The following is a 23,783-nucleotide window of genomic DNA, read 5'->3' on the forward strand; positions in this document are numbered from 1 at the left end:
AATATTTTCCTTCCTACACATTGTAAGATTTATTTCCTTCAATGATTAACAATTTTATTAATGGCTCATTGCCTTTGAAATGAGGACTTATTTACACATTAATCATAACTTGCTAAAGAACTTTTAAGTTAATTTAAAATATATGACAGAATGCATTTTTTAATATAGTTTTAAAGTTAACAGGGCTAGAGAGATGATTCAGAGCTTAAGAACACACACTGCTGTGGCAAGACATGAGTTCAACTTTAGAATCAATGAGTGCTTACATGTGCTTTAGTTTCACTCTTTCTGAAGCGTTATAAATATCTGTGTGTACACACTGTATGCAACTCATGCATGTACACATGGCAAGTCTAAGTTACTAAAAATCTAACCTGGATTAATCATGTTAGACTTCCACGTATTTGGAGAAGGAGAGTATAGAGAAATGATGAAAATTGTGTTTGTATTACAGATATACATGAGAACTGTACAAACACAGGAAAATGAAAATCTATAGACTGGAAATAGACTCATGTATAACCCAAAAAACAGCCCAAGGGGAGGGGAAAAACAGGGAACAAATTGTTGTGGTATATCCAGGTTTCTATATTATGAGCAAATGATTTCTAACACTATAAAAGTAATTCCATCAATTTACCAAAAAGTGGATAAATTACTAGTGATTATAATGGCTACTATAATTATTTTAGCAATAAAATATCATAGTGTTTGCATACCATCAAGCATAGCAACTGATGTTTTTGCATATTATTATACGATAATTTTTAAAAATTTTTATACACATAAATTCTTCTGTTCCTTTATAAATTGTACATAGGTAGAGTTACTTCATGTTAACAAGATAAAATACCTCACAAAAGTGAATTAATATTCAAATTACATGAAGAACTAAAAAAAACATTAAGAAGACAACACAATCTAAAAGGGGACAAGAAGTAAAAAGAAAATTTTCAAAGGAAATAGAAATGGCTTAAAAAATAATTCAAAAATGTTCCACAAGTTACCAGGTAATTGCAATATAAAACTCTTTTGAGATGTCATCATGCACTACAGATTGTCTAAGAAAAATAAAAATATGACAAATGCTAGCATGTATATGGGAAGAGGGAAACTTATTTACTCATTCTGGGAGTATAAACCGATAAAGCAATTTTGGAAGTCAGTATGGAAACTATGCAAATGCTAAGAATAAATCTACCATGAAAACTTGCCATAACCTTTTTGGTATATGCACAAAGAAATCATATCCTACACTGCAGACATGTCTTGGGCCTTGAAAATTAAGATCTAAGTCTACTGTTGTCTGGAGTGGTCACTTGAGCTAGGCACAAAATGGAGGAGTTCCTTTGCAACAGGGTTTTCCTTTCTCTTTCATTGAACTTGTCTGAAAAGCCTGAAACTCCCATACTTTACTTGCTGAATGTCACATAGCCTTGGTGAGATTACAAGTTCAACTTCCTCATTCCCATCCCCTTTTCCTGTTAAGAAACCACTGCACAAGTACCCAGGATACCTGAAATGCCTCTTCATGCAAACGAAGCATTCACAGAACTATAAAACTCTAGCCAGTGACTTTCATTCACGCTGGAAACTCCTTCCCACTTTCCAAGGTCCATATTTACCCGTGGTTCGCTCTGAACAAAGTGTACGCGCGCAAGCTGTTTCATTGAATGGCATCTGAGAGAACTGCTTCATGGAATATCATCAAAAAGAGCTGCAGTCTTAAAAAAGCTGTAACACTGAGACCTATAGATGGAACATTACCCACAAACCTCCATTCCCCTCCCACGGAGTCTAGACACCTCAAGGGGTACAAGGGACACATGGACCACAGAACTTGGTTTTGCTGCATCCATTCCCATCCCATGTGTAGCAGCGACTTTGTCACTACAAGGGTAGAGATACTGCCTCATCCATGATCATTGTTACTGTATTCACACTAGAAATAAAGTGGAAATGACTTAGATGTCCACCAACCAAAGAATGGATAATAATATTTTGTATATTTACAAGATACAGTATTATTCAGATATTAACAAAAATGAAATTTTCACTCACAGGTAAGTGTGTGGATTTGGAAAGAATCATTCTGAGTGGCATATCTCACCAAGAAATGCAAATATCACTACCGGCTTCTTCACATCTCAGGATATTAGTTTGGAAACTTAGGGTCTCTGCATAATCTGGAAGGATCAGAGAAGTAAAGGACCGGGAAAGGAAGCATAGAGTGGAGGTGGGGTGATATGCAATGATGTAAGGATACAAGATAATAACAGATGTAAGAGTTAAATGCTATGTAGTGAGGTAAAGCAAAAGTCAGACTAGAGAAAAGACTATGGGAAGTGAAAATACTGAATCCATTTTAAAAAGGCATAAAGAAGCCTGCTGCTGTAAGCTTTTACAGTAACTTCCTTTTATGCAAACATAAAATGTGATTGAAATGTAGCGTTGGGTGACCATGTCCACTACATACCAGAGGTTAACTAGCAAAAAGGCAAGCACCAGGAATCAGTTAGTTCTTTTAGGGGTGTCAGCTAACAAAACCTCTTATAAGCACAAACATTGCATGCTACTGCCATTGTGGTTAGTTACCCTCCTTATCTTGGATGTAAAACGAGGATATAGCTCATTCATAGAACATGAAAAAAGTCAGGCTAATACTAACATGGATTCTTTCAAGACAGTGTTTGCTAGAAGGTGCTATGCACTCTGTCAGGTTAAAAACAATCATCAGACTTATTGTGAACCCTTGGAAACACAATAATGTCAGAAAGCCCTGTTGCTACTGAGCTCAGTGCAAAAGAAGAGGATCCCCCCTCAGAGAAGTTCCCTCTTCTCAACTACACCCCACAGCCTATACCTCGGGAATTTCATGTTGGCTTGGTAGATTACAGGTTCAGTTTTCTTTCTTCTGAGAAGAACAAATTCAACTAGCACCCGAGATCCCTGGGAGGCCATTCTGTGCTTATGAGGTATCTCAGTCTTTAGTCAATGACCTTGGTTCAACCTGAATATTTCTACTCCACAAAGTATATAACCCTTGATTCACCCTAAGGAAAGTTGCTCTTTCCCCACAAAAGCTAGTCCCTGTCTGTCATTATTTCCATTCATATTAACACGGCTTCTGAATTTCCCATCTGTCACCCCTGCTCCATTTGCCCTCATGGAAAAATATTGGCCCATGAAACCCTGGGGAAAAGAGGATTACACATAAATGGTTGGCCTTGCAAAATATGGTCATTGATAATACTGTGGGACAAAGATTATAGAAACACTTTATGATTTAAGGCCAAGTACACAAGATAAATCCCAAAACTATTATCACTAATAGAGAAAAAAAATTGACTGGCTAGGTCATAGACTATATATTTTTTCTGCTAAATTGAGACAATATTATAAAATCTACAATAATTTAAGATTATGCCCATAGATTAATTCATCCTTTGACCCCTTTTTGAGAATTTTCTCTTTGAAATATTGTAATTAACAGAAAGACAAACAACTAAACAAGATACAGAGAGTAAGAAATAGCAGAATGTTCCTCAACAAAGGAACATTTGCATCAATCCACTTCCGGGTTTAAAGGGTGAGCACTGGAGAGGAAGGAAAAGCATGGCAAAGCCAGAGGTAGCGTGTGATTATAATGAAGTGGGATTCCTACACAGCAACGCACATGAACATAGGAACTAACCGTGCTAGTGCTAACATGGACCAAACTTACAGTAGCCCAGTTGGCACCAAATTTCAGTGTGAGAAGAGTTAGAGAAGAAGTATCTATCAAGTCATGGGACTATTGGCAATTTTTAACTGTTGGGAGAGGAAGTTAGTTTTATCTACAAGTGTAGGGTCGGGTATTTCTATTATACTTCAGTAGAAGTTCACATATATAAGGTTATCTGGGCAGCACAAATTGGTCTTGAACTATTTTACTTGTTTAATTTGTTTTGCTATATACAGAAGCAAATATGGGGTGGGGAGATGGATAAGAATCAAAGAGTGGACCTGGGAAGAGGAGGAGGAGCTATAGGAGTAGGAGGAGGAAGAAGAAGAGGAGAATGAGGTCCTCTACAGTAAAACTACATTTTTCATACCCTCACAGTACTAACACACACACACACACACACACACACACACACACACACACACACTTACAAATTGCACTGGTAGATCTTAAGTTCGTAACAAAAACAAGTCCTTTTCTTTATTTTTGACATTTGAGTATATAAGTATCTAGTCTCTTGGATTTTTCAGTCTTTGTTGAAAGTAGACAGCTGTGTTCCTTTTACCAATTCAGAGATGAAATGGAGAAGGAAAAGAACTAATCTCTGACATGAACATTATTTAAGTCTCTGTAAATCCTTATATAGCTATTCAGATACACATTTGCACTTAGAATTGATTACAGATGGATTGAGACATCTCAGCAGTTGGGAACAGGGTTGATATATTACATGTGAGCAGAATATGACTTCTAGAGATAACTATTTTAATTTGCTTTTATTTGACACACCTTTATCTCAGGCATGAAAACAATACTAACTTCATAAAAAAAACTTTAAATATATCCTTTGCTTTTAATTTTATGCAATACTATAAAAGTATTGAAATTTCTTGTTTGAATTTCTCACAGAATGCTGTAGTGACTCTACTTGTGTTTTCAGAATTCTGTGGGAACCAAACTGTGTTTTTAGAATTCTCTAATGAATCTATCTGAGTCTTTTAGGGGGGGCTCTGGGTAGGAGGTGGTAAATGTTATGTTTAGGTCATTACTTTTGTCTCATTGTCCACTATATTTTGTTTAAGTTATATTTTCATCTTTTCAAAATATTTCTGATATATATTAAAACTTATTGATTTATTTATATTTTGATGGATAATTGATCAGTGATTTGTAAACTATGTTATTATGCCTTCATTTTGTTGATATATTTTGTCTCACATCTGCTCTGGCTTTAATTAGATTTTATTCTATTTTAGATTATTTTTTTCTTATATTTTTACAAAATCTTCATACATAGCATGAAGATCTCTATATTAAATATTTAGAATTATTTAATTTAGGCAGTTAAAACTATAAAATTTCTTCAAACAATGCCCTCAACACAAACTAGAGGCTTCATTTCTTTGTTTTTTATTCTCTGTTTACATTTTCATTCCATTCTAAGAACTTTTAATTTCTTTTTTAATGTGGCTTCCATTGTCTAATCATCATTTATTAAGGTATTGTTCATTCTTTATTGGCTATTTTTGTTATCTTTTTTCTATTTACCTTTTTCTTTCTGATCATGCATAATAAAGGACACAATTAAAGTATTAAAATCTCTACTTGTTGTGGCTAGATTTGTGTCTTAGTACTAATCTAATTTAAAGAATGTTATATGACCTGGTGAAAGCAGCATACTATTGATTGTTTGAGTAGGACATTCTGGAGCTGTCTGTTAGGTCCACTCAACTCCTGGTTTTATTTAACCATACAGATTTTCTGTTTTGCTTTTGTTCTTATTTTTCTATAGAATTCTAATATTGCCTTGACAGCTTCTTCCCTCAATGAGTATAAAATGAATTGACAATAATCCTTTATTTTCACTGTCCAGAGTATAATTACATCAGATATATTCATACACACACACATAAATATGTTACACACACATATGCACACACATACATATACACACTCATAAATATACACATACACATATACACATACACATGCACACACACTTATATATATATACATACACACATACACACACATATACACACATATATGTATACACACATATACACAAGTGCACACACACATATACACACACGCATATGCACACACACAGGCATACGTACACACACACCCCCTATACACACATGATCATGCACTTCTTTGGTTTGATTTTTATCATGTGCAGATTCCTGTGCTGTCAATCATGGTATTTCAGAACTTGGAATACAAATGAATCTAAATGCTCATATCAAATGATCACCACATGTTTTGGTGGGTCGTTTATTTTATGTACTTGATCTTTGTTTCTTGCAGTGTTTGGTAGATTTGATTTTGTTTTGTGACTTCAGTGTTTTCCCTTTATGTCATATGGAATTCCTTTTCTGATATTGTTTCAGAATCTGTGAGCTTTTTGTACATTGATGGACTTTGTTCTTTAGCATTTTCATCTACATTTTACTAAAATTATGAAATGTTGTCTTTTCTTTCCTTGCTTCCATTCTGTCTACGATATGTAGTTTTCCTCTGCTACTTCACTCATTCTTATTTGTATTATTTCAAAGTCTATTTTCCAGACGTAAGATGAATTGTACTCATGTCAAATTTCCTACGCATTTTGTGCTTTTTAAAAATATTATTTTCTCTGGCATAGAGATTCCTGACATTGTTTTACAGCCATGATATTCAGTTTTCTTCATAATCTATGATATTGAAATGACTTTTTAATTTTTATCTCTTTAATAAATTAATTTTTCATACTTTGAACTATCATAATGTCATTCAGCAACATGCTTATGTTTAAAAAGAACTACAAATGGGATATTGGAATGGAATTGATTATTTTTGGAAAAATATCTTTGTTTTTCTTCCTTACATGGCGTCTGAAGTTCTGTGAATTTCATATCACTTGCCTTTTGTTATTCTTTTGTCACCAGACCAGAATAGTACTAAGTAATATAAGGTAGGATGTCTTCACAGTGTGTGGTAGAAAACAGGTATTGTAAACGTAACTTTTCTTTGCCTGATATGAATCATCAATTTGGCAGTTTTCTGTTGAATAAGCTCACCCTTTCTAGCTCTTTCTGAACCCTGGCTGTACTGTGGTTTAACTCAGCTGTTCTGACTCAAACTCTTCTCTAAGCTAACTGACTTGATGTGACTCTCAGTTTCTTGCTGAATGGCTCTGCTTGATCCTCAAACTAATTTTCGCAATTTGTTTTACATTTTTGGTTCCTCATTTTCTCTGGCTACAACTGCCTCTGCTGCCCTGTACTTACAGCAAGGCACTTACTCCTGAACAGACTCAACTCCTCTGCACTGCGCTCACCGCACTGACTCCCATCCCACCCCTCTGCCCCCTGCGATGCTCGTCACCTGTCTTCCCTGTTTGTTTGCCTGAGAATTGGGCACATGCTATCTCTGACTCATTCTAACATATGTTTCTTTGAATCACCACTTTGCCATTAAATTGGATGTCATTGTCAAACATGTCTGCTTCCTCTATAAATTTTTCCTTAAAGCTGTATATTGTATCATGTCTCCATTCTAGACAAGTCACACTCGCCTAGGTCTTTGAATATGATCCATTGCCAGAGCAGCCAAGTTGCTGTATTAAAATTCCACCATAGGTTATCACCATTTTGATAGACCTAGTTCTGAGACAATTACTCTTCCATATTTAGGGCATGAACCGCCACACTGTAGATCTGTAACACAGATGAGGACTGAGTAACTAATGAAACCATAATGAAGGGGGGTGTTTGGATCTGAGATGGCGCAGATCTAGCAAACAAATGATTATCATGTGAGACCACGCAACTATGTCATAGAACATGGCTTCTGAGAAGAGAGGAGATATAGGAGGACAACACCATCATTATCTAGAATTGGAGCTAAGTTACTACGTTGAGGTAAATCTATAAGAGCACCTGAAGCAGGCGTAGGAAATGACCTGGGAATTGACATTGCTAGGCTGAGATACTATAGGATCGTGCAGTCAGAACTGGACAGGGAAAGATTAAATCTGCGTGGAAGCAAGATCAATCCTAGAGCATGGGAATATTTATGTAAAAGAGTAGTGTGGAGGGAAATTGTGGTCAAAGTAAGGCAAGTGATGCAGGGTACAGGTTACAGGGTCATTCAGAACCCAAAGTATGAGAACCTCATGATACAAGGTGGAATGAAGTACAGATAGGAAGTAAGGTTGCAGTTTTTAACGTACATAGATAATGCATTGTGTTATCTATTATAAATACCATTTAACGGCAAAACCCTATGCTGCAGACATCTTTGTGGATACTCTTCATCTTGTGAATTGTAAGAGTTTAATAAACATCAACAGTAATTAGACCGTGTGTATCCCTTTAAGTATCTGTTATTCTCGGCTTTATGAAATTCGAAGGCAAATGGTTGGAACTGGAAAATATCATTCTGAGTGAGCTAACCCAATCACAGAAAGACATACATGGTATGCACTCATTGATAAGTGGCTATTAGCCCAAATGCTTGAATTACCCTAGATGCCTAGAACAAATGAAACTCAAGACGGATGATCAAAATGTGAATGTTTCACGCCTTCTTTAAAAGGGGAACAAGAATACCCTTGGCAGGGAAGAGAGAGGCAAAGATTAAAACAGAGACTGAAGTAACACCCATTCAGAGCCTGCCCCACATGTGGCCCATACATATACAGCCACCCAATTAGACAAGATGGATGAAGCAAAGAAGTGCAGGCCGACAGGAGCCGGATGTAGATCGCTCCTGAGAGACACAGCCAGAATACAGCAAATACAGAGGCGAATGCCAGCAGCAAACCACTGAACTGAGAATAGAACCCCCATTGAAGGAATCAGAGAAAGAACTGGAAGAGCTTGAAGGGGCTCGAGACCCCATATGTACAACAATGCCAAGCAACCAGAGCTTCCAGGGACTAAGCCACTACCTAAAGACTATACATGGACTGACCCTGGACTCTGACCCCATAGGTAGCAATGAATATCCTAGTAAGAGCAACAGTGGAAGGGGAAGCCCTGGGTCCTGCTAAGACTGAACCCCCAGTGAACTAGACTGTTGGGGGGAGGGCGGCAATGGGGGGAGGGTTGGGAGGGGAATACCCATAAGGAAGGGGAGGGGGGAGGGGGAGGGGGATTTTTGCCCGGAAACCGGGAAAGGGAATAACACTCGAAATGTATATAAGAAATACTCAAGTTAATTAAAAAAAAAAGTATCTGTTATTCTGGAATTAAAATGATTTAATTTCCACTTCTAGTTTAATTATATGTTGATTTAATCCGTATAATTTTCTGTAAGATTACTGTGTCTTAAAATATGGAATTTTTTTAGAGTTTGTAAGCTATGTGTTGCACCATGCTTCATTCTTTGTGTAGTGAAGGGCATCACCTTGTAATCTAATTAAAATGTTTATAACAAAATGTAAAAATGACATCATGTATAAAAATAACAATCCAAAGTATTCCCACCTTTTCTGATGCCAGATTTATCATTTGATAAATTCAGGTGAGATCATCTTTCACAACAAAATGAGTGATTAAATGCTTTATATTGCCTACAAATTTTTAGAGTAGGACAATGTAAAACCTCTTGATGTTTTTTTGAGTTGATATTTAGAAGCTTATATTATAAATGTTTCATTTGATAGTATTGTAATTATTGATGTATTTTATAATTTAAAGGCAAAGAGATACACTACTTATCCAAAAATGAAAATTGGGATGAAACTGAGCCTGTTATTAACTGTCTTTATTGTTCTGTTGTAATTTCTACACACCATTAATGGGAGTACAAAGGACTATAACTTATTTAATGATGTCAACATCCTATAATCATCAAACATATGAATGAGAAATTCCAAGTTATTTAAATGTATAAATAATATTAGTGTATGTTATAAGACAAGGAAAATACATTATTTTTATAGCATAAAGTTCAGTGAAAGCTTTATTAATTAAAAAAAAGAGATTTAGAGCATATGTAAGGTCCATATGCCTTTTACTAATTCAAAGTACAAATAAATGATATTGCTATAATGTTAAATATTATTTGGTTATTAAAATAATAACATTAGAACCCAGAAGTTGATGAAATATCATAATATTTAGGTTAAGATAAAGGAATCCAACATAGAAATATGTATCTTTCTCAGGGGTAGTGACTGAAGCTAGTATTCATACTACTCCCAAGTCTGAGGCAAGAAGAATTCTAAAGTTTAAGGCAGACTTAAGCAGGTCAGTCTGATTTTTCTAAAATCATTCGTTTCATATCCAAGATTTATATGTGTGTGTATATCTTCTTATATATGTAATCACATCTTTTCAGAGGTTTGGTTCATTATCATCTTGGCAAGAAGTGTGGCAGTGTCCAGGCTCACCTGGTGCTTGAAGAGAAGCTGAGAGTTCTCAGCTTGATCTGAAGGCAGCCAGGAGACTACCTCTTCTGCACTAGATAAGGCCACATATATTCCAACAAGGACAAACTCCCTAGTAATGTCACTTCCTGTGGGCTAAGCACTCAAACACATGAGTCTATGGGTGCTAAATCTATTCACAGCACTATAGGTAAATGACAGAATCTGGATAAATATTATCCCCAGGAGTTCAGTTAGATCACAGTACATACAAAGGTGAATGGGGCACTTTGGTAAATATTAGAAACTGTGTTAATGGTTACAATTTTATATCTGAGTGTCAAATGTCTTAGGAGCATAATGCAATGGTATAACTTCATTGTCTGGCAACTATATACAAATAGATCTTGCAAAAAATAAAGTTAAAAAATATCGAATGACAGGTAAAAATGAAAATAAGTACTAATTTATAAAAATGTACATATTTAAAAGCCCTTTCAAAAATTTCAGTTTTCCAGGTATTTTAGATAATAATATAATGAGTCTAGTGTTGTGCCTCAGATCTTATATAAAAATATTTTCAACAAAAATTATCAAATTGTAATATAAGAAGATAAACACATTGATTTGCTTCCTGTGTCTTCCCACAGGAAGAGGGAAATGACCATGTTGCTAAATTTGGCATATATTTAATTTTGGTATTAAATGCCTAATCTAGAATTCAAAGGATTTTTTTCTCATGCGCATTGATTCCTCTGGCAATAAATGAGTAAAGGATTTTGAACTCTTTGGACACCTCTAATTTAAATCAACTTAATCAAACCTCTTCATTGAAAGATTTTGGAGTACAATTACATCACTAACATGTAACTGAGTTCATCTCAGGCCTATCAATTACCAAAGAGAAAATACTGCATGTATTTTCTATGGAAATCTTTTTGTGCCTTGAGGTAATTTTTAAGTATAATTTCTTATATATGATGTAATTTTAAATCACATAGAAGACCTCTTGCATGTAATGTTCAAATATCATTTTCCTCATGTGATCAAAACCTAGACTAAAAATAATAATTAGAATAGATTTATCAGCAAAACCAACATTTGTTACTAAAATGGCTCGTGATTGTTTATAATTATAATGTAATATATTGTTTTATTGGTTTTTTTTTTTTTGGTTCTTTTTTTCGGAGCTGGGGACCGAGCCCAGGGCCTTGAGCTTCCTAGGTAAGCGCTCTACCACTGAGCTAAATCCCCAGCCCCTAATATATTGTTTTATGTTCTGATTTTAAAGGCTAATTCTACAAAGGGAAGTTTTTATTTCATATCTGAAACTTTGAACCTTAATTTCTTGATGATGGTTTTGTTACTTTATGCTCTAGGTCATTTTTTGCCTATACAGAAAACATATTATTCCTACTTGACTAAAACATTCATGTTTTTAGGAATAGTGTGGTAAATTTTTCTGAAAGTAAAAATAAACTACTAATATCATTTAAAAACTTGCATCTATGAATGCAAGTCATATTTCGAAATGAATGGATGACCTCAAACAACTAATTGCTTTTGAATATTTATATATTTAACATTTGAGGATGATTTTTAATGCAATATATTTAGTCTAATTATATTAAATATAATCTTATTTTATTCCATTCTTTGTCCTATGCAAAATTTGCATTTAGGTGTATGTTATATTCAGTTTTCCTTATAATCCTTTTATCCTCCACTAATGCAATGTCTTCCACTGGCTCCTTGTATTCCTCACAAAAATTCAAAACAAGTGTTTTTTTTTAAAGACTTAAATTTTTTTTCAAAAGACAGAAATAAGAGATATTTTATTTTGAACCATTTTGAGTGACCATATCCAAGAAGCACAGATTTAGGTAAAGCCAAATTCTGCTTTCCAAAATAGAAACGGTTTCATGAAATTTTCATATGTTTAAAGAACAAAGAAAGTCATATATCAAGCCAACTTTAAAGTACATTAATGGTTAGATAAGAAAGCCTGTTACGTTGATATTGAGGAAACTTTCCGATATGCTGGAGGCTATCTGATGGTATTCTTAGCCTCTGAAGTGATATGATTTTGTTGTCAGCTAGATAAACATATTCTAATAGACTTTTGTCTAGTATAATAGAAAATGGGTCCTTATATATTCCTAGGTAGAATACTAATGACAGTTTGTGTGTGAGGGTGTATATGTGTGTACACATACTTGTGTGCGCCTGTGTGTGTGATTCCTGGGACAGCCAAGTTCCTCAGATTTCATCATAAACTTCTGTTTACTTACTGGGTTTTCACTAAGTTTTCTTTCAATTTTCCAACTCCATATGACTTTTCTTAGTTAGGAATCTCTTTATGCCATATTCTACCATATTTATTCATTATCAACACTACTTTCTATAGACACTTTCATTCAGAGACATCTTTCTATTACAATCTTATTATGTACATGTTTGTCTAGATAATTTTATTCTGGCATTGCGAAATGATTTTTCTTATTCCAAATAATTTGATGGATCCTCCTTTAGAAAAAAGAGGATTATTTTGTTCTACTTATTTCATTCCTTGTGTTGCACTTATTACAGATAAAATCCTGTAATATATCATTATAAATTCATCTACATTGTAAGATATCCTAGAGATATGTACCTTAAAGGTATGTACTATGGTTGTCTCTGTATTATAGCTAGAAGAATTAAAGGCGTATGCTGTCCACATTGCAGACAGACCTAGTTCTTTGGATGTGGTCTTTTATCAGAGTTCTCATGTTTCACGATTAAAATTCCTCTACAGAGAGATCTCCTCTGAGGACAGCTGCTATGTGTGTAGCAGAATATTACTAGAAGTAATTTTATCACTGCGTTTTTTTTTTCCCTTTTCAGATCACTATTATTTGGTTTTATCCTCAGTCCCCGGACTATCTGGTGTGAGGTTCTAGCTCACCCAAACAATTTCAGGTATGACTTACCTAATCTAGAGGGCATTTAGGTCAAATCAGTTGTCGGTTGTGTACTCCCACAACCTTTCTGTCACTATGTGTGGAGGACTGTATTGACTATATTAATTGATGTACATAGCCCATTCCTGAATTGCTGAATCCTGAACTATACAAGACAGGAGAATATGAGCTCATATTAAACATGCTTAATTTCATTTTCTTTTCTGCTCTTAATTGTAGATAAAATAGGTGTTTCAAGTTCATGCCATGGCATCCCCATATACGTCATATAAGTACTTTCTTCTTTAAAATTCTGTTCGTAAGTAAATTATTAAAGCCATAAGACAAAAGATATTGGAATAACTTCATAAAAATAGATAGGTATGCAAATCAGTAGAAAAATAATATTAGAAAAAAATATATGTTCACATCTAATTTGTGCTCTTGGCAATAACTTCATTATCTAATAATAGACATACTTTTCGTTTTAAAAATCACTCATTGACAAATAAGAAGGTAGTTTTATTTCTCACAAATAGAAACGTGGTCACATCAAGGTTTAAATTATTAAATTTTCTTTTCATGAATCCAAATATTTCATAATACTGCATCTTTTTTTGCTGTTACATTTGAAAATTGTAGTTTGCAACTGTTATGACACCAGACAGAAAACTAATCTCATAAAATATATAATTCAAGAGGGGATATTACACATTTTTAGACATTTACCTAGCTATACTCTTCATGAAAATATTGAAAAGTTATCTATTAATATAAAAATCTATGAACCGAAGAACTTTTCATAGAAATTATGCAGTTTTTATACCCCATCTTTCCTTCTCCTTCTTCTATGGGGGTGTTCCCCAACCCAACCACCCACCCCTTCTCACCTACCTACCCTGATATTCCCCTACAAATGGAAGCTCTGGTTGGTTCTTATGGTGTTGCAGGCCCCATCAATTCCTTCAATCCTTTCTCTAACGCTTCCAATGGGGACCCCATTCTCAGTTCAACAGTTGGCTGCAAGCATACGCCTCTGTATTTGTCATGCTCTGGCACAACCTCTCAGGAGAAACTATATATGTCTCCCATCAGAATGCACTTCTTGGCAACAGCAATATTGTCTGCATATTGTGGCTGTATGTATATGGGCTGGGTCTCTAAGTGGGGCACATTCTTTCAATCTCTGCCCAAAACTTTGTATTCATTTCTCCTCCTATGAATATTTGGTTCCTTCTTTTAAGAAGGAGTGCAGCATCTGCAATTTAGTTTTTCTTCCTTTTCAGCTTATGTGGTCTGTGGATTGTATATTGGATAATCTAAGCTTTTGGGCTAATACCCACTTATCAGTGAGTGCATACCACGTATGTTCTTTTAAGACTGGGTTACCATACTCAGGATGATATTTTCTAGTTCAATCCATTTGCCTAAGAATTTCATGAAGTCATTGATTTTTTTTTTGGTGGTTAGTTTCTTGAGTTTTCTATATATTTTGGATATTAGCCTTCTATCAGACATGGGGTTAAGAAATTTTTTTTCAATCTGTAGGTTGCTGTTTTGTCTTATTGACTATGTTCTTTGCCTTACAGAATTCTGCTTTCCAGTTTCATGAAGTCCCATTTGTTGTTTCTTATTCTTAGAGCATAAGCCATTATTGTCCCGTTCAGGAAATTTTCCCCAGTACCCATGTGTTTGAGTCTCTTCTCCACTTCTTCTTCTATTAGTTTGCGTGTATCTGGTTTGATGTGGAGGTCCTTGATACACTTGGACTTGAACTTTGTACATGGTGATAAGAATGGATCAATCTGCATTCTTCTAACATGCTGATCTCCAGTTGAACCAGCACCATTTCCTGAAAATGCTATCTTTTTGCAACTGGATGGTTTTTAGCTTTTTGTTAAAGATCAAGTGACCACTGGTGTGTGGGTTCATTCCTGTATTCAATTCTGTTCCATTAATCTACCTGTCTGTCTCTGTACCAATACCATACATTTCAAAACTATTGGTCTGTAATTCAGTTTGAGGTCAGGGATGGTGATTGCTCTAGAAGTGCTTTTATTGTTGAGTATAGTTTTCACGTGTGTGTGCGTGTGTATGTGTGTGTGTGTGTGTGTGTTCATTTTTTTTACTCCAAATGAATTTGCAAATAGCTCTTTCTAACTCTATGAAGAATTGAGTTGGAACTTTGATGGGGAATGCATTTAATCTGTAGATTGCTTTTTGCAAAATGGCCATTTTTATTATATTAATCCTGCCAAACTGTGAACATGGGAGATCTTTCCATCTTCTGAGATCTTCTTCAATTTCTTTCTTCAGAGAGTTGAAGTTCTTATCAGACAGGTCTTTCACTTACTTTGTTAGAGTCATACTGAGTTATTTTATATTATTTGTGACTATTGTGAAGGGTGTTTTCCCTAATTTCTTTCTCAGCCTGTTTATCCTTGAGTAGAGGAAGGCTACTGATTTGTTTGAGTTAATGTTATATCCAACCACACTGCTGAAGTTGTTTACCAGCTGTAGGAGGTCTCTGCCAAAACTTTTGGGTCACTTACATACATTATCATATACTTTACAAACAGCGATGTTTAATTCTTCTTTGCCAATTTGTATCATTTTAACCTCTTTTTGTTGTCTTATTATTCTAGCTAGCACTTCAAGTACTATATTGAATAGAAATGGGGAAAGTGGACATCCTTGTCTTGTCCCTGTTTTGGTGGGATTCCTTCAAGTATCTCTGCATTTCATTTGATATTGACTGTTGGTGTGAAGTAAATTGCATTTTATTATGCTCAGGTATTGGCCTTGAATTCCTGGTTTCTCCAATACCTTTAACATGAAGGGGTGTTGTTCTTTTACAATGCTTTTTCTCCATCCAATGAGATGATCATCTGATTTTCTTTTCTTTTCTTTTCTTTTTTGAGTTTTTTTATATGGTGGATTACTTTAATAGATTTTTTCTTTTTTGTTTTTTGAGGAAGATATTAACATATTTGAGATGTTTATAAATTTCCAACAAAATGTTGGTGTCACTAACACAAGTACATTAAAAGCAAGAACATTTATTAGATTTTCAAATATTGAGAGAGTTCACTGCCTGGACAGGTGGGCACTCCTGAGACTGCAGAGTGGAAGAGACCACCAACACTGCCCACCCCTGCCCACATTCCTGGCCCAAGAGGAAACTGTATATGGACTCTGGGTTCCCTTGGATAAAGGCACAGGAGCAGCAGGTCTGCTGCACCTCAGATACCGCCAGAATCTGAAGGGACCGACCAGATAAACAGTTCTCTGCACGCAAATCTAGTGGGAGGGAGACCTAAACCTTCAGAGAGGCAGACACACCTGGGAAACCAGAAGAGACTACAATCCGCTCACCTCTCTGACTCCAGAGGAAAACACCAAACGCCATCTGGGACTCTGTTGCATGGGGACTCCCAGAGAGGGCGGCCCAGGTCCTCCTGTTTGCTGCCAACATAGAGAGCTCATAAGCAACACCCAACAAGCAAACTTGAGCCTTGAGACCACAGGTAAGACCAACTTTTCTGCTCTAAGCGACCTGCCTGGTGAACTCAGGGCACAGGCCCACAGGAAGAGCTGAAGACCTGTAGATAGGAAAAACTACAAGCCCGAAAGCAGAACACTCTGTTCCCATAACTGGCTGAAAGAAAACAGGAAAACAGGTTTACAGCACTCCTGACACACGGCTAAACATAGGAAAAGCTATGTACAGCAAACCAGTTGCTAGTATTAACTAAATGGAGAGAAACTTGAAGCAGTCCCACTAAAATCAGGGAGGAGACAAAGCTGCCCAATCTCTCCCTACTTATTCAATATAGTTCTTGAAATTCTAGCCAGAGCAATCAGACAAAAAAGGAGATCAAGGGGATACAGATCGGAAAGGAAGAAGTCAAAATATCACTATTTGCAGATGATATGATAGTATATTTAAGTGATCCCAAAAGTTCCACCAGAGAACTACTAAAGCTGATAAACAACTTCAGCAAAGTAGCTGGGTATAAAATTAACTCAAATAAATCAGTAGCCTTCCTCTACACAAAAGAGAAACAAGCCGAGAAAGAAATTAGGGAAACGACACCCTTCATAATAGACCCAAATATTATAAAGTACCTCTGTGTGACTTTACCCAAGCAAGTAAAAGATCTGTACAATAAGAACTTCAAGCCTCTGAAGAAAGAAATTGAAGAAGACCTCAGAAGATGGAAAGATCTCCCATGCTCATGGATTGGCAGGATTAATATAGTAAAAATGGACATTTTACCAAAGATTACAGATTCAATGCAATCCCCATCAAAATACCAATCCATTTCTTCAGAGAGTGAGACAGAACAATTTGCAAATTCATCTGGAATAACAAAAAACCCAGAATAGCTAAAACTCTCCTCAATAAAAGGACTTCAGGGGGAATCACTATCCCTGAACTCAAGCAGTATTACAGAGCAATAGTGATAAAAACTGCATGGTATTGGTACAGAGACAGACAGATAGACCAATGGAACAGAATTGAAGACCCAGAAATGAACCCACACACCTTTGGGCACTTGATTTTTGACAAAGGAGCCAAAACCATCCAATGGAAAAAAGATAGCATTTTCAGCAAATGGTGCTGGTTCAACTGGAGGGCAACATGTAGAAGAATGCAGATCGATCCATGCTTATCACCCTGTACAAAGCTTAAGTCCAAGTGGATCAAGGGCTTCCACATCAAACCAGATACACTCAAACTAATAGAAGAAAAACTAGGACAGCATCTCGAAAGAATGGGCACTGGAAAAAATTTCCTGAACAAAACACCAATGGCTTATGCTCTAAGAATAAGAATCGACAAATGGGATCTCATAAAACTTCTATAAAATGCTATTTTTAATTCAAAATCTATTCTTTCTAAATTTATGCTTCAAAGGTTTTGATAATTATGACACTACATGCAGTGGTACTTCTTATCCACTCTACCAAGGATAAAACCAAGATGTTAAAAATATTTCCTTTTTTGACTGAATTTATTTAATATCATATCTTCTGATAAGAGATATTTTACTAGAAATATAAAAATTTCAACCTTATATGAATTCATACCTCCTATATATGTATATTCTATTCTTTCTTGTAAATTCTACATTCTATAATCTATATTCTATAGTACATATTACATATATTATCTATTACATATTCCATATTGACATTGTGCAGTATGCATTGTATTTTCACATTATACATTTTATACTATAATTACATAGTATACAATGTAATATATAATACAAGTTGACACATTTTTTCTTTATTTTTCATCTTTATTAACTTGAGTATTTCTTATTTACATTTCGATTGTTATTCCCCTTCCAGCATTCTGGGCCAACATCCCCCTAACCCCTACGCCTCCCCTTCTCGATGAGTGTTCCCCTCACCATCCTCCCCCGATTACCGCCCACCCCTCAACAATCCCGTTCATTGGGTGTTCAGTCTTGGCAGGATGAAGGGCTTCCCCTTCCACTGGTGATCTTACTAGGATATTCATTGCTACCTATGAGGTCAGAGTCCAGGGTCAGTCCATGTATAGTCTTTAGGTAGTGGCTTAGTCCCTGGAAGCTCTGGTTGCTTGGCATTGTTTTACATATGGGGTCTCGAAACCCTTCAACCTCTTCCAGTCCTTTCTCTGATTCCTTCAACGGGGGTCACGTTCTTAGTTCCGTGGTTTGCTGCTGGCATTCGTCTATGTATTTGCTGTATTCTGGCTGTGTCTCTCAGGAGCGATCTACATCCGGTTCCTGTCGGCCTGCACTTCTTTGCTTCATCCATCTTGTCTAATTGGGTGGGTGTATATGTATGGGCCACATGTGGGGCAGGCTCTGAATGGGTGTTCCTTCAGTCTCTGTTTTACTCTTTGCCTCTCCCTTCCCTGCCAAGGGTATTCTTTTTCCTCATTTAAAGAAGGAGTGAAGCATTCACATTTTGATCATCCGTCTTGAGTTTTGTTTGTTCTAGGGATCTAGGGTAATCCAAGCATTTGGGCTAATAGCCACTTATCAATGAGTGCATACCATGTGTGTTATTCTGTGATTGGGTTACCTGACTCAGGAAGATATTTTCCACTTCCATTCATTTGCCTATGAATTTCATAATGTCATTGTTTTTGATAGCTGAATAATATTCCATTGTGTAGATATACCACATTTTCTGTATCCATTCCTCTGTTGAAGGGCATCTGGGTTCTTTCCAGCTTCTGGCTATTATAAATAAGGCTGCTATGAACATAGTGGAGCATGTGTCTTTGTTATATGTTGGGGCATCTTTTGGGTATATGCCCAAGAGTGGTATAGCTGGGTCCTCAGATAGTTCAATGTCCAATTTTCTGAGGAACCTCCAGACTGATTTCTAGAATGGTTGTACCAGTCTGCAATCCCACAAACAATGGAGGAGTGTTCTTTTTCCACATCCGGGCCAGCATTTGCTGTCACCTGAGTTTCTAACCTTAGCCATTCTCACTGGTGTGAGGTGAAATCTCAGGTTTGTTTTGATTTGCATTTCTCTTATGACTATAGATGTTGAACATTTCTTTAGGTGTTTCTCAGCCATTCGGCATTCCTCAGCTCTGAATTCTTTGTTTAGCTCTGAACCCCATTTTTAAATATGGTTATTTGCCTCCCTGCAGTTTAACTTCTTGAGTTCTTTGTATATTTTGGATATATGCCCTCTATCAATTGTAGGATTGGTAAAGATCTTTCCCAATTTTTTGGTTGTCCTTTTGTCATAACAACAGTGTCCTTTGCCTTACAGAAGCTTTGCAGTTTTATGAGATCCCATTTGTCGATTCTTGATCTTAGAGCTTAAGCCGTTGGTGTTTTGTTCAGGAAATTTTCTCCAGTGCCCATATGTTCAACTTGCTTCCCCAATTTCTCTTCTATTAGTTTGAGTGTATCTGGTTTGATGTGGAAGCCCTTGATCCACTTGGACTTAAGCTTTGTACAGGGTGATAAGCATGGATCGATCTGTATTCTTCTACATGCTGATCTCCAGTTGAACCAGCACCATTTGCTGAAAATGCTATCTTTTTTCCATTAGATGGTTTTGGCCCCTTTGTCAAAAATCAAGTGACCATAGGTGTGTGGGTTCATTTCTGGGTCTTCAGTTCTATTCCACTGCTCTGTCTGTCTCTATACCAGTACCATGAACTTTTTATCACTATTGCTCTGTAATACTGCTTGAGTTCAGGGATAGTGATTCCCTCTGAAGTCCTTTTATTGTTGAGGATAGTTTTAGCTATCCTGGGTTTTTTGTTATTCCAGATGAATTTGCAAATTGTTCTGTCTAACTCTCTGAAAAATTGGATTGGTATTTTGATGGGGATTGCATTGAATCTGTAGATTGCTTTTGGTAAAATGTCCATTTTTACTATATTAATCCTGCCAATCCATGAGCATGGGAGATCTTTCCATCTTCTGAGGTCTTCTTCAATTTCTTTCTTCAGAGGCTTGAAGTTCTTATCATACTTATCTTTCACTTGGTTCGTTAAAGTCACACTGAGTTACTTTATATTATTTGGGACTATTACGAAGGATGTTGTTTCTCTAATTTCTTTCTCGGTTTCTTTCTCTTTTGTGTAGAAGAAGGCTACCAATTTAATTGAGTTAATTTCATGCCAAACCACTTTGCTGAAAGTGTTTATCAGGTTTAGTAGTTCTCTGTGGAACTTTTGGGATCACTTAAATATAGTATTGTATCATCTGCAAATAGTGATATTTTGACTTCTTCTTTTCCAATATGTGTCCGCTTGATCTCCTTTTGTTGTCCGATTGCTCTGGCTAAAACTTCAAGAACTATATTGAATAAGTAGGGAGAGAGTGGACAGCCTTGTCTAGTCCCTGATTTTAGTGGGATTGCTTCAAGTTTCTCTCCATTTAGTTTAATGTTAGTGACTGGTTTGGTGTATATGGCTTTTACTATGTTTAGGTATGGGCCTTGAATTCCTATTCTTTCCAGGACTTTTATCATGAAGGGGTGTTGAATTTTGTCAAATGCTTTCTCAGCATCTAATGAAATGATCATGTGGTTTGTTCTTTCAGTTTGTTTATATAATGGATTAAATTGATGGCTTTCCGAATATTAAACCATCCCTGGGGATGGACCCTACTTGATCATGGTGGATGATTGTTTTAATGTGCTCTTGGATTCGGTTTGCCATAATTTTACTGAGTATCTTTCTGTCGATATTCATAAGGGAAATTGGTCTGAAGTTCTCTTTCCATGTTCGGTCTTTGTGTGGTTCAGGTATAAGAGTAATTGTGGCTTCATAGAAGGAATTCGGTAGCACTCTGTCTGTTTCAATTTTGTGGAATAGTTTGGATAGTATAGTTATTAGGTCTTCTATGAAGGTCTGATAGAATTCTGCACTAAACCCGTCTGGACCTGGGCTCTTTTTGGTGGGAGACCTTTAATTACTGCTTCTATTTCCTTAGGATTTATGGGGTTGTTTAACTGGTTTATCTGTTCCTGATTTAACTTCCGTACCTTGTATCTGTCTAGGAAATTGGCCATTTCCTGCCGATTTTCAAGTTTTGTTGAAGAAAGGCCTTTGTACTAGGATCTGGTGATTCTTTGAATTTTCTCCAATTCTGTAGTTATGTCTCCCTTTTCATTTCTGATTTTTTTAATTTGGACACACACTGTGTGTCCTCTCGTTAGTCTGGCTAAGGGTTTATCTATCTTGTTGATTTTCTCAAAGAACCAACATTTGGTTCTGTTGATTCTTTGTATGGTCCTTTTTGTTTCTACTTGGTTGATTTCAGCCCTGAATTTGATTATTTCCTGCCTTCTACTCCTCCTGGGTGTATTTGCTTCTCTTTGTTTTAGAGCTTTTAGGTGTGCTGTCAAGTTTCTGATATATGCTCTCTCCTGTTTCTTTCTGCAGGCACTCAGCGCTATGAGTTTTCCTCTTAGCACAGCTTTCATTGTGTCCCATAAGTTTGGGTATGTTGTACCTTCATTTTCATTAAATTCTAAGAAGTCTTTAATTTCTTTCTTTATTTCTTCCTTGACCAAGTTATCATTGAGTAGAGCATTGATCAACTTGCATGTAAACGTGGGTGTTCTTCCCTTATATTTATTGAAGACCAGCTTTAGCCCGTGGTTGTCTGATAGGACGCATGGGATTATTTCTATCTTTCTGTATCTGTTGAGTCCTGTTCTATGACCAATTATATGGACAATTTTGGAGAAAGTACCATGAGGTAGTGTGAAGAAGGTATATCCTTTTGCTTTAGGATAGAATCTTCTATAAATATCTCTTAAGTCCATTTGTTTCATGACTTCTTTTAGTTTGTCTGTGTCTGCTTAATTTCTGTTTCCATGATCTCTCCAATGATGAGAGTGCTGTGTTGAAATATCCTACTATTATTGTGTGAGGTGCATTGTGTGTTTTGAGCTTTAGTAAGGTTTCTTTTACATATGTAGGTACCCTTGTATTTGGAGCATAGGTATTTAGGATTGAGAGTTCATCTTGTTGGATTTTTCATTTGATGCATATGAAGTGTCCTTCCTTACCTTTTTTGATGACTTTTAGTTGAAAATTAATTTTATTCGATATTAGAATGGCTAGTCCAGCTTGCTTCGTCAAACCATTTGCTTGAAAAATTGTTTTCCAGCCTTTCACTCTCAGGTAGTTTCTCTCTTTGTCTCTGAGGTGTGTTTCCTGCAGTTAGTACAATGCAGTGTCCTCATTGTGTATCCAGTTTGTTAATCTATGTCTTTTTATTGGGGAGTTTAGACCATTGATGTTGAGAGATATTAAGGAATAGTGATTATTGCTTCCTGTTATATTCATATTTGGATGTGAGGTTATGTTTGTGTCCTTTTCTTCTCTTTGTTTTTTTGCCAAGATGATTAGTTTCTTGCTTTTTCTAGGGTCTAGCTTGCCTCCTCATGTTGGGCTTTACCATTTATTATCCTTTGTAGTACTGGATTTGTAGAAAGATATTGTGCAAATTTGGTTTTGTCACGGAATGTCTTGGTTTCTCCATCTATGTTAATTGAGAGTTTTGCTGGATACAGTAACCCAGGCTGGCATTTGTGTTCTCTTAGGGTCTGTATGACATCTGTCCAGTATTTTCTGGCTTTCATAGTCTCTGGTGAGTAGTTGGTGCGATTCTGATAAGTCTGCCTTTATATGTTACTTGACCATTTTCCCTTACTGCTTTTAATATTCTTTCTTTGTTTTGTGCATTTGGTGCTTTGACTATTATGTGACAGGAGGATTTTCTTTTCTCGTCCAATCTATTTGGAGTTCTGTAGGCTTCTTTTATGCTTATGGGCATCTCTTTCTTTAGGTTAGGGAAGTTTTCTTCTATGATTTTGTTGAAGATATCTACTGATATTTACTGATCCTTTGATCTGGGAGTCTTCACTCTCTTCTTTACACATTATCCTTAGGTTTGATCTTCTCATTGTGTCCTGGATTTCCTGTATGATTTGGACCAGTACCTTTTCTGTTTTACATTATTTTTGACCATTGTGTCAATGATTTCTATGGAATCTTCAGTTCCCCGAGATTCTCTCTATCTCTTCCATTCTGTTGGTGATGCTTGTATCTGTGGCTTCTTTTTTCTTCCTTTGGTTTTCTATATCCAAGATCGTTTCCCTTTATTGCTTCTATTTCCATTTTTAATTCTAACACCTGTTTGATTTTTTTTCCTGGAATTCTTTCAGGGATTTTTGTGATTCCTCTCTATAGGCTTTTACTTGTTTATTT

This window comes from Rattus norvegicus, chromosome 11 (genome assembly GCF_036323735.1).
Source record: "Rattus norvegicus strain BN/NHsdMcwi chromosome 11, GRCr8, whole genome shotgun sequence".
In the NCBI taxonomy this organism is placed as follows: domain Eukaryota; kingdom Metazoa; phylum Chordata; class Mammalia; order Rodentia; family Muridae; genus Rattus; species Rattus norvegicus.